Raw genomic sequence first — 22,049 nt, 5'->3', positions numbered from 1 at the left:
TGTTTCCTATCAAATCTGGCCATGAGGTAAAATGGTTCTGTAAAAGGCAAGTGAGAAGGATGTCTTTGTATGATATATTCCCACTAATAAACAAAATGTCCAAGCCATGCCATTATTAACTTGGTTGGTGTTATCTTCTTTGAATTGAAAGATAGCTATTATTTATTATTATTATTATTATTATTATTATTTCCAATTGGTACATTTTTCTTGGCTTGTTTTTTGTTAAAGTATACCAGCTATTCTCATATATGAAAGTTCATCCTGATTTCTTTTTTTACCTTACAATTTTTAATACTCTCTTTCTACTGAAATCAAATAGAATTTACTTTGTAAATGCTTTGGATTTACTTATCTGTTTTCATGTTGCAACCCTCCAGTAACAATGGAAGATCCTTGAGGGCAGGGACTATTTCCTTTTCCTTTTTATATCCTCATCATGATGCTAGATATAATGCTTTATTTTCTATAGCAGACATTTAACAAATGTCTGTAAATATGAAGGCTTAGGGAGTAGGGAAAAGAATGGAACCTATTTGGGGAATAGCAAGAAACCTAGTTTGATTATATAAGGAGTCATAGGAAATAAGCTAGAAATCAAAGATCACGAGGTTGTTGCCTTCAGAGTAAGGAAAAAAACCCCAAAAGATCATATGACCCAATTGCCTTATTTCACAAATGAGGAAACTGAAGGCCAGGCGGTTAAAAGACTTTTCTAGGGTCACACAGACAGGCAGTGAAGATCTTACTTAACTATCAAAGTGCTGTATGGTAAGGTTAAAAACATATTTTGCCTTTGCTCATTAAAATATGGAAAATCCTTGAAGATTTTTGGATCTTCTTTGCTGTGATAATGGGGATGATAAAAAGAACTTTTGGCTAGAGCTTGTTTCTTCACCTGTGAAGTAAAAGCTAAGCCATGGAATTTAACAAGAAAAGTTGGGACTTGTCTGCAGAAGTTGGTGTATTGACTTTGGATGTAGAAATGTAGGACTTAGTCTTTTCCTTAGTTTACATTGTTTCATTTATTTTCCTTCAGAAAAAGTGCTTTTGTTGTGACCTGAAGATATTCAAATGACCTGGAGACATTCATAAATTAAAAAAAAAAAGACAGACACAAGACAACATATAAATCCTGGTAAATGTCCACAAGGAGCTTAAAATTTAGTTGGCAAGTCAAGGCCCACAAAAAAGATATATTTAAGTAGAAATGGAAGACACTGTGTACCTTAGAGTCCAAATGAGTAAAGGGCAGGGCCCAAAAAGCTTTAGGATGTCAAGAAAGGGAAAATCAACCTGGGTTTAAACATATGTTAAAGGATGAAACATTTTTAAAGTTTTTTTTCAGGAAAAGCTTGGAAACTTCAAGAGAGAGATATGTAAAATAATAAATGAAGACTTTCTCCTCTGAAATCAGAGAGTAATACCATTCTGGGAATTAAACACACTAAAAAGACATAACTTTAAATATTTCCATTGGAAAGAGTTTATTTTATTTAATTTATTAATAATTTGTACCTCATTCTGTTTCTGTATTTTCTTCTGGTATGATTTTTTTCTTGTGAGTCAAACTCCTTCATATATACTCTTGATTCATGTCTTTCTATCTTCTCAGTAAATTGTTACCACTTTCATTTAACTTTAATCTCCTCAGCTATTGATTCTTTCCCTTCTGCCTATGAAATGGGGGCTGATTTTGCATATGTCTAGATTGCCTAATATGGGAGGCATGCAACTTCCCAGTGTTTCCCCACTATGTGGGAGTAGATTGTTTTGATTGGCTGACTATTTGGAACAGGATGCATCTTTAAAAATGACAGATTGGGACAATTTGGTTCTCTTTCCTGAGTATTCTTTCTTAATGTGTCCAAAGGATGAAGATGACAGTTCGCCCACAATTCAGGTGCCATGAACTTCCCTCCCTCTCTTCTTTTTTTTCCTTCATGACTTCAAGAACCAGTCTTGAGATATTTATTTTGTTCTGTTTCTTTTTTTTTGTTCTGTTTCTAACTGATGGCATTAATCCCCACAAAGCCTTGGAAATTTAAATCATGGGTACCCTGGATTCAGGATTCCTGGTGATCCCAGACTGTCAGGGAATCCTAAAAAAAAAACAAAACTAGGGTGTTTTGAGACTTAAGTCTAAGGTAGATTTTGGACTTGGAACTGGGAACTATGCAATATAGGAACTGAACTAAGCCAGCTGCAATTTGTTAATATTCTTTTGAAGTAAATATTTCTTTGTGAAAGTGAATTTGACTGTTAAATAGTTAAATGGACTAGAGATGCCAGGGACCCCTCTGCAATTGAGGTAACATCACTGGGGTGCTGGACTTATTGGCAGAAAGCCTAAAAACCCTAAACTTGTCTTAAAGGCTACCCAAAAATCCCTAGGGGAGGAGTGAAATGTAACATCTCTGGCTTCTAACGTCAGGGTTAACAGTATTATACCTACAAATATGCCCATGTCTTCCCATCCTTAAGAATTCTGCATTTGATTTTATTGTCTCCTTTAGCTATTGCTTTGCATCTTAGTCTTCTTTGTGGTTAAATTCTATGAGTAAATTATTTATAGTCAGTGCCTTCATTCACTATCCACTCATTAGATTCTAAACTTTCTTCAATATAACTTCTGACTTCATCCTTAAGGTGAAACAGCCCTTTGAAAAAGATCAATGATTTTTTGTTAGATCTAGAAATTTGATTTATTCTCAATCCTAACTCACCATGACTTTTGTTAAGCACTTGACCTTGTTGTTCACCATTTCCTCTTGGATAGCTTCCCTAGATTTTCAAGACACAATTGTCTCCTGGTTCTCCTCCTAGCTTCTTAAATCAGTTTCCTTTGGTAGGACTTCATTTGGGTCCTGCCCATTAACTGAGTATCCTTCAAGGTTCTATTCTAGTCCTTGTCTCCTTTTATAATGGGGTTCTTAACCAGGAAACTACAGATTCCCCAAAGGGTCTATGGATAGATTTTAGTGGATGGGGTTTATAAAACTGGATAGAAGAAAATTTATAACTTTATTTTTAGTTACCCTCTAACTAGAAATTTGGTCTTTCTTTCAATTTCGAAAGTATGCCAAAAAATGTTATGCTAAGAAGGGGTTCATAGGCTTCACCAATCTGCTAAAGGGGGTTCATGACATGAAAAAAAAGTAAGAATCTCTACTTTAAACTGTTTTGTTTGGGGATTCCATAAACTCTTAGGGATTCATTTTCTCTTTGAAACTGATTCCTAAGCTTACATATCCAGCCATAATCCTTCTCCTGATTATCATCCCAATCCTTACTTTTCATCACCAACCTCTTCTTAGTCAACTTGAACTGGATATCTGAACAGCATCTCAATCTCCATACATCCAAAACAACTCATTGTCTTCCTTACCCCAAAGCTTACCCTTTTAAAAATTTTTCTATTTTTTTTGGGGGGGGCTCCACCATTCTTCCAGTCATTCAAACTCGTACCTCAAGGTCATCCTCAACTTCTAACTCTCACTTCCCCACAGATTCAGTCTATTGCTAAATTTTTATTATTTCTACCTTTACAATCTCTCTCATATATGCCTTGTCTGGTTAAAGAGCCATAATCCTGGATCCAGCCCTCACCATCTCTTGTTTGGACTACTATGATAGCTTTGTAACTGGGTCTCTTTGCTTCAAGTTTTTCTCCACTCCATTCTGTATTTCATACAGATGCCCAAGTGCCTTTTCTGATCATGGAGCCCTTCCACTCAATGAGGTTCACTGCTCCCTTTGCCTTTAGGTTCAAATATAGAGTTTTTTTTTGTACAGCATTTAAATTTTCATAACCTAGGCCCTTCTTACCTTTTCAGTCTTCTCATCTTTTGCTCCCCTCCACTCACTCTGGGATTGCTTATTTGCATTTTCTCAAATAATGTTTTCTTCCATTTCTGTATCTTTTCACTGACTATTTCCATTCCTGGACTGCTGCTGCTCTCATCTCCACCTCTTAGTTTCCCTAAGATCCAGCTCAAAGTTCACCTTCTACAGGAGATCTTTCTCAACCCCTGGAATCTCGAGTTGCCAATGACTGCCTCTTTCAGATTATTTTCATCAACTTTGCATATGTCTTGTATATACCTTGTAATTTTCATGCTGTCCCTCAAATTAGAATGTATGCACCTTGCATTTCTTTATGGACCCAGACCTCAGCACACTGCCTGAAGGTATATAATAAGTATTTAATAAATACTTGCTGACTGATATGCTCTTTGGCATTTTAGGATTATTCTTGAGTTCCTTGCTTAACTCTCTGTTTATAGACTTCAAATGATAAAGTTTAATTAGTCAACTTTTTGAGGAAGCAATGATAAAATATTTCATAGAATATCCCAACACCATCCAGTAATGCAAACTTCAAAGAAATAGAACAAAAATCTGTTGACAAAGAAATGTGATTCTAAGTAATTCTTTTAAATAAAAGATTACATTTAAAAAATGCTATTCCCTCATTGGATATGCATGGTTTTGAGGAATAGCTATGTTTTACTTAATTAGGCAAGTACATGTACCTGCTGCCATGTCTTTTGTCATAAACTTTCTATGTATCTGGGAAGTGAGAAGGAAGAGGAATTCTTTATCTCTTTATCTTCTCTTGTTGGTAGTTTAAGTGCTGGGGAAGAATAGGAAGAGAGAAGAAATCCAAAGTAGGAGGATCTAACAAAGATCTTTCACTTAGGACCAAACAGGAGCTACCTGTGTCAATTCAACAAGGTTGACGTACCCTGGCAAAGAGCCACAGCACATGTCCAAATCTATAGAATGAACCTCAGTTCAGTAAACTATAAATTCCCCCAAATTTCCTTGCAATATGAAATATGAATTTTGTTTCTCTGAAGAAGTATCACCATTCATTAGAAAAATTCAGGATTTGGAATTAGGGAACACGAGTTTGAATCCAACTCTGACATTTTACTATCTGTGTGATTCTGAGCAAATGACTTAACCATCTAGGGCATCACTTACCTATTTATGAAATGGAGGTGTTGTAGTAGATTGTTTTCAAGATCCCTTATAATTTCAAATCTGTAATCCTATTTGCTTTTCTTTGAGTTTAACACTGCTTTCAGAATGGGAATTGACTCAGCAGCAAAGCAAAACTAATTGGGAGAAGTTCTAGATATTATTCTAGTATAATAGAAAATGCTATGGCTTTGTAGTCATCTTTTATTTATGTAATTAATTTTTTTTGGAATCAATATGTAAGATTACAATACTTATGACTGACTGAATGACTGTCTTCTGTTGGTTCCTATGCAAAAAAGGCCCTCCTTGATTGAAAGTCTTGAGTTGCTGGATTTGACATGTTTTTATGGAAATAAAGATGCCCCTCCCCAAACCACAGCTCTAGATTCACATGGACCATACTCAGTCCTGGTGGCTGATCCCAAGAGATTTAGTTTCTCTCTTTGGCTTTTTGGCTTTATATGGAAGTAATACAGGAAAATCTCCTAATTAGAGTTTAGGTTCATACCTAGTATATGACAGTATGCATAGGCAGTCAGTGATCAGTATGGATATTGAGTATGGGGAAGTCTTTATTTTACCTATCACAAAAGTGCATAATATATGATCAATAATTAATAATCCTAAATGATTTTTGCTACCATGAACCATGTGCTCTGCTAGAATCTAGAGCTCCAAAGTAAAAAAATGCAAGAGTTTTTGCCTTCCAGGAATTCATATTTGACTAAAAAAAAAAAACCCAAGTCTCATAGGAATTAACGAATAAACACAGAAATATAAAACACTCTAATGAGCAGTATTTTTTGCAGAAGTATAAAATATTCAAGTAGTCCATTAAATTCACTAGACTCTACCAGGAGGTGGGACTGCTGAACAAATATTTCCAGTTCAACCTCCTATTTGTACTGTCCATTTAACTCAAAAGAATATTACAGAGGTTTGGCAGAATCCAGATTTCCCAGGCTTTGGTAGCAAATTTACCTCTACTGTTGCAGGTCACTCTTATGTGAAGGATCTTCTCCCCTTCTCTGAAAAACATTATCAACAAAATCTCTTGGGATGTCAATTCTTGAATTATGAATTTGAGATTATCTATGAATTTGTCTCAAAGACTGGAAATCTTCATTCTCTAAATCATTGGTCTTTTTCTAGATTCAGAAAAAGAACCAGAAAGGCAGAAGAAAGCATATAGGAACTGGAGGTACTGAAACTCCTTTTTTTTTTCTTTTTTTAAAGCATAAATAACTTGCCATCAGCTTCCCACACAATCCACTGTTTTCTTTTCCTAGGAGAGAAAAAAGGGAGAAATTCTTTTCCATTTCTCGTTTTTCCTACTATCTGGACATATTCGGTAGAGAAAGAACAAGAAAAGAATAGAGGAAAGGTATGAGGAATTTCAGTTTGTTATTACAAACCCCAGCAGGGACAGTACCTCTAAAAAGAATCTATTCTCCTAAGCCTCAGTAAATCAACCATAAAGACAGAGCCTCAGTTTCTGAAGACCAATCAGTAAGGTATATGTCTGAGGTATATGTCTTTCTCCATGGCTGAGGTTCATGGGATTAATCAGTAACTCCCTTGGTGGCTCTTATCACATTTATTTATTTATTCATTCATTCATTCATTCATTTGTTTATTTATTTATTTATTAGTTTTTGCAAGGCAAATGGGGTTAAGTGGCTTGCCCAAGGCCACACAGCTAGGTAATTATTAAGTGTCTGAAGTCAGATTTGAACCCAGGTACTGCTGACTCCCGGGCCAGTGCTTTATCCACTGCGCCACCTAGCTGCCCCGCCCTTATTACATTTAAAAAATTTCTTCTACATTTCCCCTCATTCCTTTGCAGAAGTGGGAGGTTCATGAGTCTGAACCATTGTCTATATTTCCATTCTTTTTCAATTTATTTATTGATTTTGCTAGTTTTTTTCCTTTAAAACCTTTTTTTAAAATATGGAATTGTTCTCTAGGCATTGAATAACAGGTAAAATTTAAGTGTTGTAAAAACAAAAAAATAGCAACAAGAATTTTTTTTAAAACTTTCCTTCCATCTTCCTTTCCTCCTGGCATTCAGGATGTATCTCAGCTGCAAAGTTAACTCTTTCCCCATTGCACCTTCTTGGATTAAAAGTGAATATATAGTGTTATCATACTAAAATGGAAAATTTTTCTGGAGGTTTGCCCGATGTTAGAATGCAGCAAAGGAGGAAATGGATTGTTTCTTAAACTATAATAAGTGCAAATAATTGCTCGCCATTTGCACTTAAATGATCATTATGTATCTAAATGTTATAATAAATTCTTTATCAGTGGTACCACTTCAGAATTAAAAATAGAAAGGATTCCTGTAATTGCCCATTTAAACTATTAATATGTGTCCCTTCCTTATCTTGCTCTTCATTTTTTCTCTTTCTTGCTCAATGTGACTTTATATAGTACTCTTTCCAGTATTACAGATTTAGAACTGAATGGGACCTTAAAGGTCATTGAGTTCAACACCTTCACTTTACATATAGGGATACTGAGGTCTAGAGAAGTTAAATGATTTAGTCTAGGCACACAGTAAGTGTCTGGAGTGAGTTTTAGTCTCAGGTCTGTCTGTCTCCAAGGCCATAGATGTAGCTAATATACCTAGTTCTTCCATAGATATTACAAAAAAGAGAACAGTGAAATGTATTGGAAAAAATACTGGTTTTTGCATTCAGAAGATAAAGGACAATAGATATTTAACTAGAAGAGAACTTAGAGGCTGTCTAGTTCAATCCCTTCATTTTATTGATAAGGAAACTGAGGGTTATGAAGGTTAAATGATTTGTCAAAGGTCATGTGATTGTTAGAGGCAATATTTGAAGGAAGGGTTAGTAGCAAGGAAACCTCATTGAACTTTGAGATTCTTCTATTTAATAGCTCTTTGTAAAATAAATTATAGTATTTTATTATTTATAATTAAATATAAAGATTTTTTAATTTTCATTTTTGTAAGATTTTGAGTCTTAAATTTTTCTTCCTTATTTCCTTTTCTCCTTCCTCCCCAAAAGAGCAAACAATTTGATATGGTCTATACATGTTAAATCATGTTAAGTCATGTTAAATATATTTCCATATTCATTTACTAGCTCTTTAATCACATGCAAATCATCTAATATCTGTCCTTATCTACAAGAGAGAGAGAGTTGTACTGGGTGATCTTTAAGAAAATAGAATAATCCAAGTGAAGAGTCTATCAAGGGGGGTGGCTAGGTGGTTCAGTGGATAAAACACCAGCCCTGGAGTCAGGAGTACCTGGGTTCAAATCCGGTCTCAGACACTTAATAATTACCCAGCTGTGTGGCCTTGGGCAAGCCACTTTAACCCCATTTGCCTTGCAAAAAAAAAAGAGTCTATCAAGGAAGATATGATACATATACAATATACATTCTTGTGTGTTGGGATGGGGGGAAGGGGTGTTTCATATACATAATTTCTGTTGATTACAACAAATGGGGTTTCTATGTGTTTTCCCATGATTTTTTCCATTTCTCACAGATCTTTAAAGTTTTTCTTTCTTTCTTTCTTTCTTTCTTTCTTTCTTTCTTTCTTTCTTTCTTTCTTTCTTTCTTTCTTTCTTTCTTTCTTTCTTTCTTTCTTTCTTTCTTTCTTTCTTCCTTCCTTTCTTTCTTTCTTTCTCTCTCTCTCTCTCTCTCTTTCTTTCTCTCTTTCTTAATTCCTTTACTTCTTTCTCTCTTCCTCTCTTCTTTCTTTCTCTCTCTCTTTCTCTTTCTCCCTTCCTTTCTTTCCCAAATGCCTCCCATATTTAACTTCTCTGTCTGTCTCTTTCTCCCTTCCTTTCTTTCCCAAATGCCTCCCATATTTAACTTCTCTGTCTGTCTCTTTCTCCCTTCCTTTCTTTCCCAAATGCCTCCCATATTTAACTTCTCTGTCTGTCTCTTTCTCCCTTCCTTTCTTTCCCAAATGCCTCCCATATTTAACTATCTCTCATATTATTGGATGTATTGCAATATCTCATCTTCTTTCCAGCAACTAAGGGCCTGAAAATGGCATTCAGGATGTATCTCAGCTACATTCTTACTCCCTTCCTAATGACAGAATATTCTTCAGAGGCATCTTCAAATAGCATGACTAGAACTTTGACATTTTCCTGCTGATTTATGCTGACTCAGAATCATAGACTCAATACTATCGGAGACCTGAAAAGTTATCTATCCTCTAATCTAGCCCTCTCAACTTCTGAAGGAGGAAAGTACAGCTAAGATACTTAGCTAAGGTCATACAACTAAGAAAGTGGGTTTAGAGTCCCAGTCTTATGCCTGCAATTGCATGCTCTTTCATTATGCAACACTTCTAGGATTTTAATATTTAAGAAGAAGAAAATTGTAAATTTTAAAAAACTGAGTGATTCAGTGGATATAGCATTGAATTTAAAGTCAAGAAGAATTGAGTTCAAATCTAACCTCAGATACTTATTGGCTTTGTGATCTTGAGCAAGTCATTTAACCTTTGCCTGCCTTAGTTTCCTTTACTATAAAATGAGGATAATGGTAATGCCTACTTTCCACGATTGTGGTGAGGATTAACTGAGATTAATATTTGTAAATTACCTAGCACAGTTCCTGGAATATTGGAGGCACTTGATAAATGCTTTACTATTTAATAATACACATTAATGCTTAATATATGTTTCTTTTCTTTATATGTTTTCCCTGAGTTGGAAGACAAACCATTTAGTTCTTAAAGCATTTTTCTAAGGTTTCAGCATCTGGGATATCTTTCATGTGATTTAAAATCATAGATTGATGGATGTTTCAATAAAGCTAATTTAGCATGATGCTGATGCTATATTAGGTCAACTTAGCTGGCACAGTTAGTTTTCCTCTATTTTTCCAACCTATTTCAGATTCTTTACTTGGTGGGCTATACAATCCCTACCTCAGGGTTCATTCTTCTATGAGTAACAAAGAGGTCATGATGATTGGGATTGGCTGAGATTTAAAAATGTTTTCTTACTTTTGTATCAATTACCACATAACAATCTAAAATGTGGTCATGTTGTATCTTATAAAACATGTCTATATACATATGCACACACATATATAGAATATGACTTATATACATGTAAGATATGTATGTGTGTATATCTATATACATGCACATGTATAAATATATTTCACAGGGTTGAATTTCATCAAATTTTAATAATAAAAGACCTTGACACCAACATTTGAAAAAAAATTTTGCAATTATTTTTAAAAATACAAATTATTATAGATATAATAAGACTTTAACTCTTGGACTTGTTAACTCACACACTTCTTTCTGACTACAGGAGTACTAGTTATCCTGGATTCCAGGGGGTCCATGAATAGATCTTGGGAGGTCTTTGAACTTAAATGAGAAAAAAATTACATCTTTATTAACCTCTAACTGAAGTTAAGCATTTCCTTCAATTATTAAAACCATTATTCTAAGAAAGTATCCAATGGCTTTACTAGATTGTCGTGTTTCCATGAAGTAAAAAAAAAGGTTCAGAACTTTAAGTCTTTGGCATTTGGTAGTACAGAAACATTGAGGAAGAAGAAACTCCCCCTTCCCCTCCCCCAAAAAAACCCAAATGAATTTTTCCTACTTACTTTCATCAGCCAGTTCTCAAGAACTGGAGTTCTTGGATCTGTTTTCTGTCGATGTCTCATTTTAATCTCTAGTCCATACCAGACACAAGCTTTGCCTTTCTTTGGGCTGTGACCTATTTGGTTGCTCCAGAATAAATTCTGTAACTTAGTCTTCAAGATATTCAGTCCCCTAGTAGTGTCTTAAAAAATCCACAAGTATTCTGATTCCTAAGACTCGCTTTTGAGAGCAGAAAGCATTGTCATTCTGGGGGGAGGAATGGATTTTTGAGTTCTCTGTGAAGAGATATGCTCACTCAGTAAAGACTAAAAGCATTCAAGGTTATGGGACTTGAATTAATGCAATTTTATTTTCTGAGCAAGAATTTTGGATACCTTGAGAGAAGGTTAGAGATCAACCTTGGGTTGTTGCCGGATGAGCCGGATGATTAGTGTTACCAAACTGAAGATTGAGAGTTTTGAAAGGTGAAGGGGTTTGGGGTTGCCAGTTTAAGATTGAAAGATGAAGACTGAGAGTTTCTTTGTATGTTGAAAGAATTTGCACACAGTCCTGGGATTTAAAGCTGCCCAGAATTTGTCATAGAAGCCTGCAAAGTCTTCTTCTATAAGAAACCATAAATGGTTGGATTCTAGAGAAGCATGGAATGAGTTATAGGATTTGATACTGAGCAGAGCTGAAACAAGAGAACAATGTATATATTAATGATAATATTGTGAGATGAACAACCTTGATGGAAGCAGCTCCTCTCAGCAGTTCAAGAGAGCTAGAACAACTGGATTAGACTGGCTATGGACAATGCCATCCCCATCCAGAGGGAGAACAATAAAGCAAAACAAAACCCCTTCAGAATCTGATGAACACTGCATTCATGTTTTTTTTAAAAAATTTCTTCTTTCCCTTACTCCTAATTCTCCATACCAAAAATGACTAATCTGAAAACACGTTTAACACAAATGTGTATTTACAATATTAACCTGACTGTTTACCACTGAGGGGAAGGGGAGGAAAGGAAGATGGAAGGAACTTTGTAACTAAAAATATACATATGCATATGGTTGAATGTTGAAAAATTTCCATAACATGTATTTGGTAAAATAAAATATCAATTAAAAACAAATAAAATCCTGGTTATAAAATGAAAAATAAAATAACAATTTAAAAAAAAACAGCAAAGTATACAGATTAAAATCTTTTCTCCTCCTGGAGAGACTGCAGTTACTTTGAAGGTAAGAGTGAATAATAAAAGGCTAGGAAAAAGAGAAAGGACAGCCAGCCAAAAAGGATGTCTTGGTCCAGCCACTTGGGAAAGAGGCCCCCATCAAGCCTAGACCTGGAGCAGGTGACCTAAGAAAAAAAAAGAGAGAGATAGCCATCCATGTAAGGCAAAGGGAGGGTCAAGAAGATCAAAAAGGGACTGGCACTTCTCTTCCAAATGACTTAAATGAACTTCTGTAGCTGGTTGGACTAGGGTGGCATGTCTGTCCCAAGGTGGGTGACCTCTAAGTCCAATATGTTATTTTCTGTCACACCAGCACAAGCTAGACCTATCCACATTTTAACAATGGAGTCACTTTGAACTACAGAGTTCCCCAGTAGGCACAGACAATATTTTTCCTTCCACAAAATTTGTTTCTAATTACAACATCTTCTATGTCCATAATTCCCTACATTACTATTTTACAAATGGCCAGAGAAGCTTAAAGAAAATGAAGTTCCAAGTTAAATACTTTTCATATCTTATGCAGGTACTAAGTGGCAGTGGGAGAATATGAACGCAGATCTTCTAACTTTAAATCCAGAGTTCTTTCTACTTGTTAGTCACAAGTACAGAAGTCATTTGTAGGTACTTTGCCAGCAGAACTTTTTTTTATTGTTTTGTTTTATTTCATTTTACAGGGGAAAATGTTTAAAGACGTGTGTGTTTGTGTGTGTGTGTGTGTGTGTGTGTGTGTGTGTGTGTGTGTGGTTTGGTTATTTTGAGTTGTGTTGTTTGCCTCTTCATGACCAAATTTGGGGATTTCTTGTTTTGAGTGGTTTTCAGTTTTCTTCTATAATTTATTTCACAGATAAGGAACTGAGACAAACAGGTTTAAGTGACTTGTCCAGGCTCACACAGCTAATATGTGTCTGAGATGAGATTTAAACTTGGGAAGATGATTCCTCCTAACTCCAGACCTGGTGTTTTATGCTACCTCAGTTGCTTTATTTTAAAGATAACAAATAGTAAATGGTGACATCATTAAAAACCTTTCTTAAGGAGTATATATTCCCTGGGAACCTAGAAATATAAAGGTAATAACAGTTCTACTCTTATTCATATGGGCCTTCTAGGCTTATAAACACAATAATTACAAGTAAAAAATGCTAAGGTTAGAAAATAAAAATGATCATTTTAATTTCCCCCTCCCCTGTTGCAGGCTACAGTGGTACCCACTGAAGGGTATCACATTCTCCTTCCACTCTTCTGCTCCAGACAAGACATTGACCCCCCCCCATCCTCCAGTCCATCTGGAGGATAATCAGAAACCCCTCGCTATTCAGCCCCTGAAATCTTTCCCCTTCCAGATGGTGATGGGCTGTTCTACAGAGAGACAGGTACCCTGATGCCTCCTGAGACCTTAACATCTGCTTGTTTCGCAAGACTTCACCTCTACTCTGCAGCCAAATTCTCTTTTATTTTCCCCAAATATATCCACTTTTCTTGCTTGAGGACAGTATAGGCACAAAGAAAAACTTCAATCAATCCTCTTTCATTCCTTCACAAATAATCTAGAGATGGGATAGCAAATGACATTAGATAATATTTAAAGAAAAAAAATCATTGCAATCATGAAAACCATATAGTACCTCTGGGAAAATAGCAAATATAGCAAACTGTTAATTACCCATATCTAGACCATTTCCATCAAGTATGATTTCTTGCATATTTTTGACTGATGACTGATTTCTCTGTCATTCACCTGGGTCTCTCCTGTATTCAACTGATATGCTCTGTGGAAATGCAAATTAATATTAATATCTTTTATCAATATGAATGTCTTAAATAGAAAAGGGATAAAAAATAATAGCCTAGCTATGTCATAGGACTGATTTAGAGGACAAAAGTAGGACAGCAAATGGAGGAGGAATTAATTAATGGGCTAGTTTGATTAAGCATGGAGAATGTGTAGGACTAAAATAGAAAATGACAGGAAAGGTATGTTCAGTCTACATTGGAGAGTCTTAAATGTTAGAAAGAGAAATCTAGACTTTATGCTATAAACAGTGGGGAATTCTTTAAGGCATTTGAGTAGATGGATGTTATGATTAGATAGTTTTAAGATAATAAATCAGGGAGTGGTGGGAAGAGCAGAATGAATAAAAGAAGCAGCAAATCTAGCTAGAACGCAGGCAGTATTATATTCTATAAAATATATAATCCTTTACTAATTTGTCTTTTCTAGCCTCATGACATTTCTACTATATGTTCCCTTTTCTGCACTTATACAACTACTGCTGTAGTTCAGGACCTCATTACCTCTGGCCTGCTCACCATGCCAAAAACCTGCCCACTTCAATTCATTCTCCACTTAGCTTTCCAGTGATTTTTCTAAAGTACATGTCTGACCAGGTCATCTCTCACTATTCAGTAAACTCCAGTTTTTCCCTGTTACTTGCCAGATCAAATATAATGACCTTTATTGACATCTAAAGCTCTTTCAAACCTAGTTTTTCCCTTTCTAGTCTTTTCCCAGTTAACTTACATAATTCAACTACACATATTTACTTACTATTTGTTTTTCATGATCCTATATCTCTGGACTTTGACTTGAGCTATTCCCTATGACTGGAAGGTTTCTCCCTCCTCATCTTTGACTCTTAATTATTCTGTTCTCCTTTCAGATTCAGTTCAAGTTTTCAATAGGAGGTCTTTTGGTACTCCTTTTGAAATGAGCTTCCATTTCCTTCTATATATTGTTGATATATTTAATTTTATATGTGTTGTCTCCATTAGAATATAAGCTCCTCAAAGGCAAATACTAATTTTGCTTTTCTTCCTATGTCACATGCTTCTCACAGAGCTTAGCATACTAAACAATAAACACTAGGTGATTTCATTCTACTTGATTTATAATTAGCAAGTACCTGAGGAAGGTTGTTTGCTGGTATGAGTGATAAAAAAGAGACATTTTTAAATTTAATATTTATTTATTCTCATTTTTTACAAATAATGTTTTTATACATTAATAAAATATTCTTGTTGAAGAGTAAACAAACTACCCTCTCCCCCCAAAAATATAGACTCACTTGAGCGATAAAGTAAAGGGGAGAGAAAAAAATTAAAATTAAAAAAAATAATAGTAATAATTGTAGGTATGGCCAGGTGGCACAATGGACGGAGCACCAGTCCTGGAGCCATGAGCACCTGAGCCCACATCTGGCCCCATACATTCAACAATCACCCAGCTGTGTGACATGCAAGCCACCCCAACCCCAATGCCCTGCAAAAACCAAAAAAAGAAAGAAAAAAAAGACTCAAAATAAAATAGTAATAATAGTAGGGGTGGCTGGGTGGCAGACAGAGCATTGGCCCTTGAGCCAGGAGCACCCAGGTCCAAATCCGGCCTCAGACACCCAACAATCACCCTACTATGTGGCCCCAGGCAGGCCACCCAGCCCCATTTGCCCTGACCCCCCCCCAAATAATAATAATAAAAATGTGCTTCAGTCTTTGTTCCAACACCAACAACTCTGTCGTGAGAGGATCACATTCTTTATGGTAAGTTCATCGCAAAAGTTACTTCCATATTTTTCCACTGCTGCTATTGCTGATCGCAACGCCCTCCTTTGGTATTTCTCCACTACCATGTACTATATTTTCTCTCTCCTTTCACTTTGACTCTGCTGTAGGGTAGCTGAGTGGCACAGCAGACAGATCCCTGTTCCTGGGGCCATGAGGCCCTGGGCCCCCATACCATCCCTTAGGCCTAGTATCCACCTGTCCCTATGGTCCTGGACAGGTCTTCCAATCCCAGCCCCTTGCAAGAAGTAAGAAAGAAAATGTGTTATATCTGACCACTTTCCCCCCATGGTCCATCCTTTCCTCCATCACTCACATCACTCCCCCTTTCCCCTGTCTCCCCCTCTCCTTCTTACTCCAGATGCCTATACGCCATTGAGTATATATATGCTGTTTCCTCTCTAGCCACCTCTGATGAGAGCGAAGATTCCCTCCTTCCTCCTTGTCTTCCCCCTTCCATATTATTGCAATAGCTCATTGTAATAAAGAAAAATCTTATTATATGAAATATCTTGGCCTATTCCCCCTCTCCTTTTTTTTCTCCCATTACATTTCCCTTTTTTTCATTGACTCTATTTTTACACCATATTTTATCTTCAAATTCAGCTTTCTCCTGTGCTTCAACTATAAAAGCTCCTTCTACCTGCTCTATTAACTGAGAAGATTCATATGAGTATTATCAGTGTCATTTTTCTATGCAGGAATACATGCAGTTCATCATCATTAAGTCCCTCATATTTTTCCCTTTTCCTCCACTCTCTATGCTTCACCTGAGTCCTGTATCTGAAGATCAAACCTTCTGTTCAGCTCTGGCCATTCTAACAGGAACATTTGAAATCCCCCTGGTTCATTGAAAGTCCATCTTTTTCCCTGGAAGAGGACGTTCAGTTTTGCTGGGTAGTTGATTCTCGGTTGCATTCTAAGCTCTTTTGCCTTCCTGTATATTATATTCCAAGCCCTACAAGCTTGCACTGTAGTTGCTGCTAAGTCCTGTGTGATCCTGACTGCAGCTCCATGATATTTGAATTGTGTCCTTCTGGCTGCTTGTAATATTTTCTCTTTGACTTGGGAGTTCTGGAACTTGGCTATAATATTCCTAGGGGTTGATTTTTTTGGGATCTCTTTCTCGGAGGGATTGGTGGATTCTCTCCATTTCTATTTTTGCCCTTTGCTTCTAGGATATCAGGGCAATTTTCCTGTAGTAATTCTTTGAAAATAATGTCAAGGCTCTTTTCCTGATCATGACTTTCAGGTATTCCAATAATTTTTAAATTATCTTTCCTAAATCTGTTTTCTATATCAGTTGTTTTTTCAATGAGATGTTTCACATTTTCTTCTAATTTTTCATTTTTTTTGGCTTTGAAGTATTGAGTTGTGGTTTCTCGTAAATTCATCAATCTCCCTGAGTTCTATTCTTTGTCTGAAGAATTTGTTTTCCTCAGAGAGTTTTCTTATCTCTTTTTCCATCTGGCCAATTTTGCTTTTTAAAGCATTCTTCTCCTCAATAACTTTTTGAACTGTTTTATCCATTTGACCTAAGCTGGTTTTTAGCATGCTATTTTCTGCAGCATTTTTTTGGATTTCCTTGACTAAGCTGCTGACTTCATTTTCATCTTTTGCCTTCATCTCTCTCATTTCTTTTCCCAGTTTTTCTTCTAACTCCCTCATTTGATTTTCAAAGTCTTTTTTGGGCTCTGTCATAGCCTGAGCCCAATTTCTGTTTTTCTTGGAGTCTATAGATGAAGGAGCTTGTGCTTCTTCATCTTCAGAATGAGTGTTTTGATCCTTTTGGGGCTCATATGCAAAATATTTCTCAATAGTGTTCCTCTTTTTTCTCTGCTTGCTCATTTTCCAGCCTAAGCCTGTTTTTGGGGTGCTTCCTGAGCTTTTGGGACACTCCCACAATGGTCTCAGTGTGTGTGTCTCTGTCCTCCCTCCTGTTCTGTGAATGACCATATGTGCCCCCCTCTGCCACGGGGCTGAGGTGAGGAGGGGGCCCTGCTGTTCTATGGGGGGGGGCTAGACTGCGATCAGGATCTGAATGTGGTCAGAGCCCCAGAGTCCTGTTCCAGGGGCAGAACACAGAGCTCTTCAGTCTCTCTTCACTCCCCTCCCTCAGCTCAATGGGCTCATGCCCTGGGGGAACCTGCTTATGGGCTCCGCCTGCTTCTATTTCCTGGATCTGGGCTGTGGTGGCCATGCTGCTTGCTGTGTGCCCTGAGGGCGGGCTTCACATGCTTGCTCTGACAGAGGCCCCCAGCTGCTCCCCCAATTTATGCCTGGTACTCCCCTGGGGCGTAGGTCAGGAAACTCCCCTGCTGCTGTGAGCCAAGGCTCCCAGCGGCCTGGAGCTGCCTCCAGGAGGCTGAAGTTCTTTCACTCCGGCAGGCCACTCCTCTGGCAGGCCACCCCTCCAACCCTGGGGAGCAGAGCCTTCTGCTCTTTTCCAGGATACCTTGAGTAGGAGAACTGCCTCACTGGGTCCCTCTGTGAGTTCTGTCTCTCGAAAATTTAGTGAGAGTCCTTAGTTTCGAAGATTTATGAGAGAGCGCCTAAGACACAATCCGTTCTTGTGCCCATCTTGGCTCTGCCCCAGAAAGAGACATTTTATTGAATATAATACTAGGTTTAGTAATTTAAAAGATATCACAAAGATAGTACTTTAACAAGGTTAAGAAAGAATATTAGGTTGCCATGCCAAATCTATTCCTGGTCTTAAGTAGAATTATTATTTATTAATCAAAACACATTTATTGCATCACCTAGTACCAGGCTTTATAGTACCAGATACAAAGACAAAAGTGAAACAGCCCTTGCCATTAAGGAGCAAACAGTCTAACAGGGAGGGGGCTACCAGAAAGTTCCTTTCATCTTTGCCATGATGGCTAAACACCACACATGTAAGTCAATTCTATCTGTCACATCTCTTGGGAGCCAAATTCCAGATTTCATTTCTTGTCCATGATTTCATGTTCTATGTTCAATGAATTTAAACTCATTCCACACTTTTTTCTTTTCCAGAGTTTTTCTCTTGGGCTTGAGATGGAGATTAAGAGAGAACTGTTCAGTCATCTTCTTTAAAGATCACAAAGTATGAGAAAAGGACAAAAGAAGCAACCCTTTGCTTTTGTTGTTACTAGTCCAGTTACACAGATATGACTTTCAGCCTTCCTGCTTATCTGTCCATTGGTTGACTAAAGACTGTTATATGATTCTGGTTTAGGTTTTAGACTTGACAGATGAAAACATTTCAGTATTCATCCTCAAGGATGAATAATACATTCTGTAAAGGAGAGACCCAGGGTACCCAAAGATCTTTTAAAAGAAGGCTTAGAAGTTTTTATGTAGTTAATCTGCCTTGTAAATAGTTAAAATCAGACAGACTTTCACAGTATCACATTCTCCTCTCCTCCTCATTACACAATAACATCAGAACCAACTGAACACTAGAGATTTCATAGTGAAAGGAAATGGTTCTAAGAAATGCCAAAGATAATTTACAGTGTTTGTATTCTTTTTTTCCTTTCATGTCTTATAGTTGGAAAATGAAGCAAGTGTGAACTTTCTTTTTTTTTTAAAGATTTTATTTATTTTGAGTTTTGCAATTTTCCCCCAATCTTACTTCCCTCCCCCCACCCACCACAGAAGGTAATTTGCCAGTCTTTACGAATGTGAACTTTCAAATGGTAGTTGAATTTTTAAAAGTCACATAATTTGGCTCCCAAGGGCCAGACTCAACCTTCAGCCAGGTTTATGATCCATGACCTAATCACGTTTTTTGACCTATGTGATGTAGTGTTTTTAAAGCAGATTATTATAATAGAGCTGAATAGCTGGAGAGACCAGTGGGAAGGGTAGGATATGAAACAAAGTATGGATTGTGAGGCCAGGACTATTAGAACAATGTTCTCCCTTCCTCACCTCTGCCTCTTGGAATCTTTTTCTACTTTCATAGCTCAGGTCAAAAGCAACTTCCTTCATAAAGACCCATTCTGCACCTCCCCAGCCATTAGGGTTCTACCAACTGTGTTGTGTTTATTTTGTAATTTCTAATCTGTATTCATGTTGTTTCCAGCAGTTGTTCTTAACTTTTTTTTCCATCATGGACTTACCTTGGCAGTGTGGTGAAGCTCCTGGGTCCTCAGAGTAATGTTTTAAATGAATAAAATAAATACAAGAGATTATAAATGAAATCAATTATATTTAATACAGTTACAAAAATTTGGTTTTTAAGTTCATAGATCCCAAGTTAAGTAGCCCTGTGTATCTAGTAGAATATATACTTCTTGAAGGCAGGCCCTCTCTTTACTTTTGCCTTTGTACTCTCAGAGTCTAGTGAAGATCCTTGTACATAGAAGACACTTAAAAGAATGTTGGAGTAAAGAGAAATGAAAAATTATCTAAAGCTATGTTAGTGTTAGGTAAATAAAGGCCAAATGTATTCCATTCAGAATACCTCTGGGGAGGAGAATGTCACATACAGAAGAAAGGGGAACTGAACTTGGGATGAGAGGAATTGGATTCAGATCTCATCTTTGTCTTAGGAATTTGGACAAATCATCTCATCTCTCTTGCTCTCAAATTCCCTTTCTGTAAAATGAAAGACTTTGTCTTGCTGTCCTTTGAGGTCCCTTCCATTTTTAAGTCTATAATTCTATGATACAGAGATTGTGGGACTTCTAATATTCCAACTCCAAATCCCATAATTCCATAATATGAATTTAAGTCAAAATGCAAATAATTGGTGGAAAGCCAGACACACAGAATGTCATAGGGAGCAGAGACTATAAATGTCCCAAACAGATTTTTCCCCCTCATAAATAGGTTTGAAAAAGTCTAAATTGACTAGTTCATTTGTGTGGTTGGTTAGTCCTTTTAATCATAAATAAATGGAAGGATGAGATAGAAGAGTAAAGCAGACAATTCTAACAGTTTGTGGGACATGAATTGAGGAAAGCAAATGTGGGTGAAACATCACAATAGGGTCTTTGAGTAGCCGGTGAACCAGATGAAAATGAAATTAGATAGGAAAGGGGAGACACAGATACTTTCCTGGCAAGTTTCACTCATGCCTATAAGCAGAAACTACTCAGACCTATGGAATCTGGGAGTTGGAAGGCCAATATAACATCAACAATAATAGCCAGGGTAGCTAGGTCGTGCAGTGGATAGAGCACTGGCCATGGAATCAGGAGGAACTTAGTTCAAATCTGGCCTCAGACACTTAATTACCTAGCTGTGTGATCTTGGTCAGGTCACTTAACCCCATTGCCTTGGGAAAAAAAACCCCAAAACAATAATAACAGCTAGTCTATGAAACTTATACCAATAAGTACCAAAGATGTTAAAGAGTAGTCTGTGGTTAGATATATTTAAAGCCGAATTAGCATCCTGAAATAAAAAATGAATGAAAAGTACATTTTTAAAAGTAAATGATATATTTAAAACACCTAATCAATTTTGATGTGTTTTCTAATAACTATATAATATACCATAAGTGATCTGGAAAACATCCTGTATGTATAAATTAATAAAACATAAGATCTATTAGTATAAATAAACTATAGAAATATTAATACTTCTTTGATAAAAAGAAGTAGTAGACTGATAGACCTTCTTAGATAATCAATGAGCAAGATGGAAAAAAACTGAAAGAAATATTTTTGGAACATATATTTCTTGACCAAGTAATAGTGCTAATATGTCTTTTAATTGAATTTGCTAATGTGACTAAAATGTTTTACCTCTAAACGTAACCTTTGAATCATCAAAGATCTTCAAATGGATTCAGAAAAGACTTCCATAGGCCATTTCCACTTGAATTCAAGAAACAACATATCGACACAAAACATCAAGCAAATGGCTTAGACAGGCAGGTTTTTTTTAGAAATGGAGGCATTTATGATTGCAATTCATGACTGATCATTGCCTCTATAACTTACAGGATATTTTTCCTTCTGTAATTAGTGATCAGTGTAGATTATACAAGGAAATAGGAGAGACTGTAGGCTTAAAAACTTGCATCTATTGAATATTTAACAAGTCATGGCACAGGATTAGAATCAGTAATCAGAAACTTGCCATCTTTCAAGGAACATAGATGATAAGTTGCTATACTTCAAATACAGTACTTGAAATAGCCTGGAGAATTCAGTCAATAAACTACTGGAATAGGACCACTACATTTCAAATTATTGTCCACAATCTTCTGGACATAAAATTGATGTAGTAGAAAAAATTTAAGAACACTTTTAAAAAAATGCCACCATTCCAAATGCTTATTCAAACTATTATGGAATGAAGAAATCAACATTCTTTGGGAAAAATGAAGTATATATCATATCTGTCATATGATCTGCTACTTGAGTTATAACCAATGAGCCAATAAAAGAGAAGCATATATCTTAAATCTTTTATTCAACTTGAAAAAGCAGTTATTTTATCTTCCTGTGCAACTCTGCAAAGAATTAAATATTAAAGAACAAGAGCAGGATAGTGTTTCTCATAATAATCCTTTGAAGTACGTGCTATTATTTTAATTTACAGATGAGGAAAAAGGATCCCAAAAGTTAAGTGATTTGTCCATGATCCCACAGAGATTAAATATTTAAACGAACCCAGGTGTTCAGTTTTACATATGTTATCTCCCCTATTGGCA

At 36.4% G+C, this 22,049-nt stretch overlaps 1 pseudogene; it reads right to left on the bottom strand.

Annotated features, from left to right (window-relative positions):
- Positions 1 to 10,673, bottom strand: part of LOC141499170 (purine nucleoside phosphorylase pseudogene) — a 109,496-nt pseudogene extending 98,823 nt beyond the window's left edge.
- Positions 10,674 to 22,049: the final 11,376 nt, after the last annotated feature.

Source organism: Macrotis lagotis, chromosome X (assembly GCF_037893015.1).
Source record: "Macrotis lagotis isolate mMagLag1 chromosome X, bilby.v1.9.chrom.fasta, whole genome shotgun sequence".
Lineage (NCBI taxonomy): Eukaryota > Metazoa > Chordata > Mammalia > Peramelemorphia > Peramelidae > Macrotis > Macrotis lagotis.
Note: the sequence above shows the minus strand (reverse complement) of the source record. Positions and strands in the feature narration are given on the sequence as shown.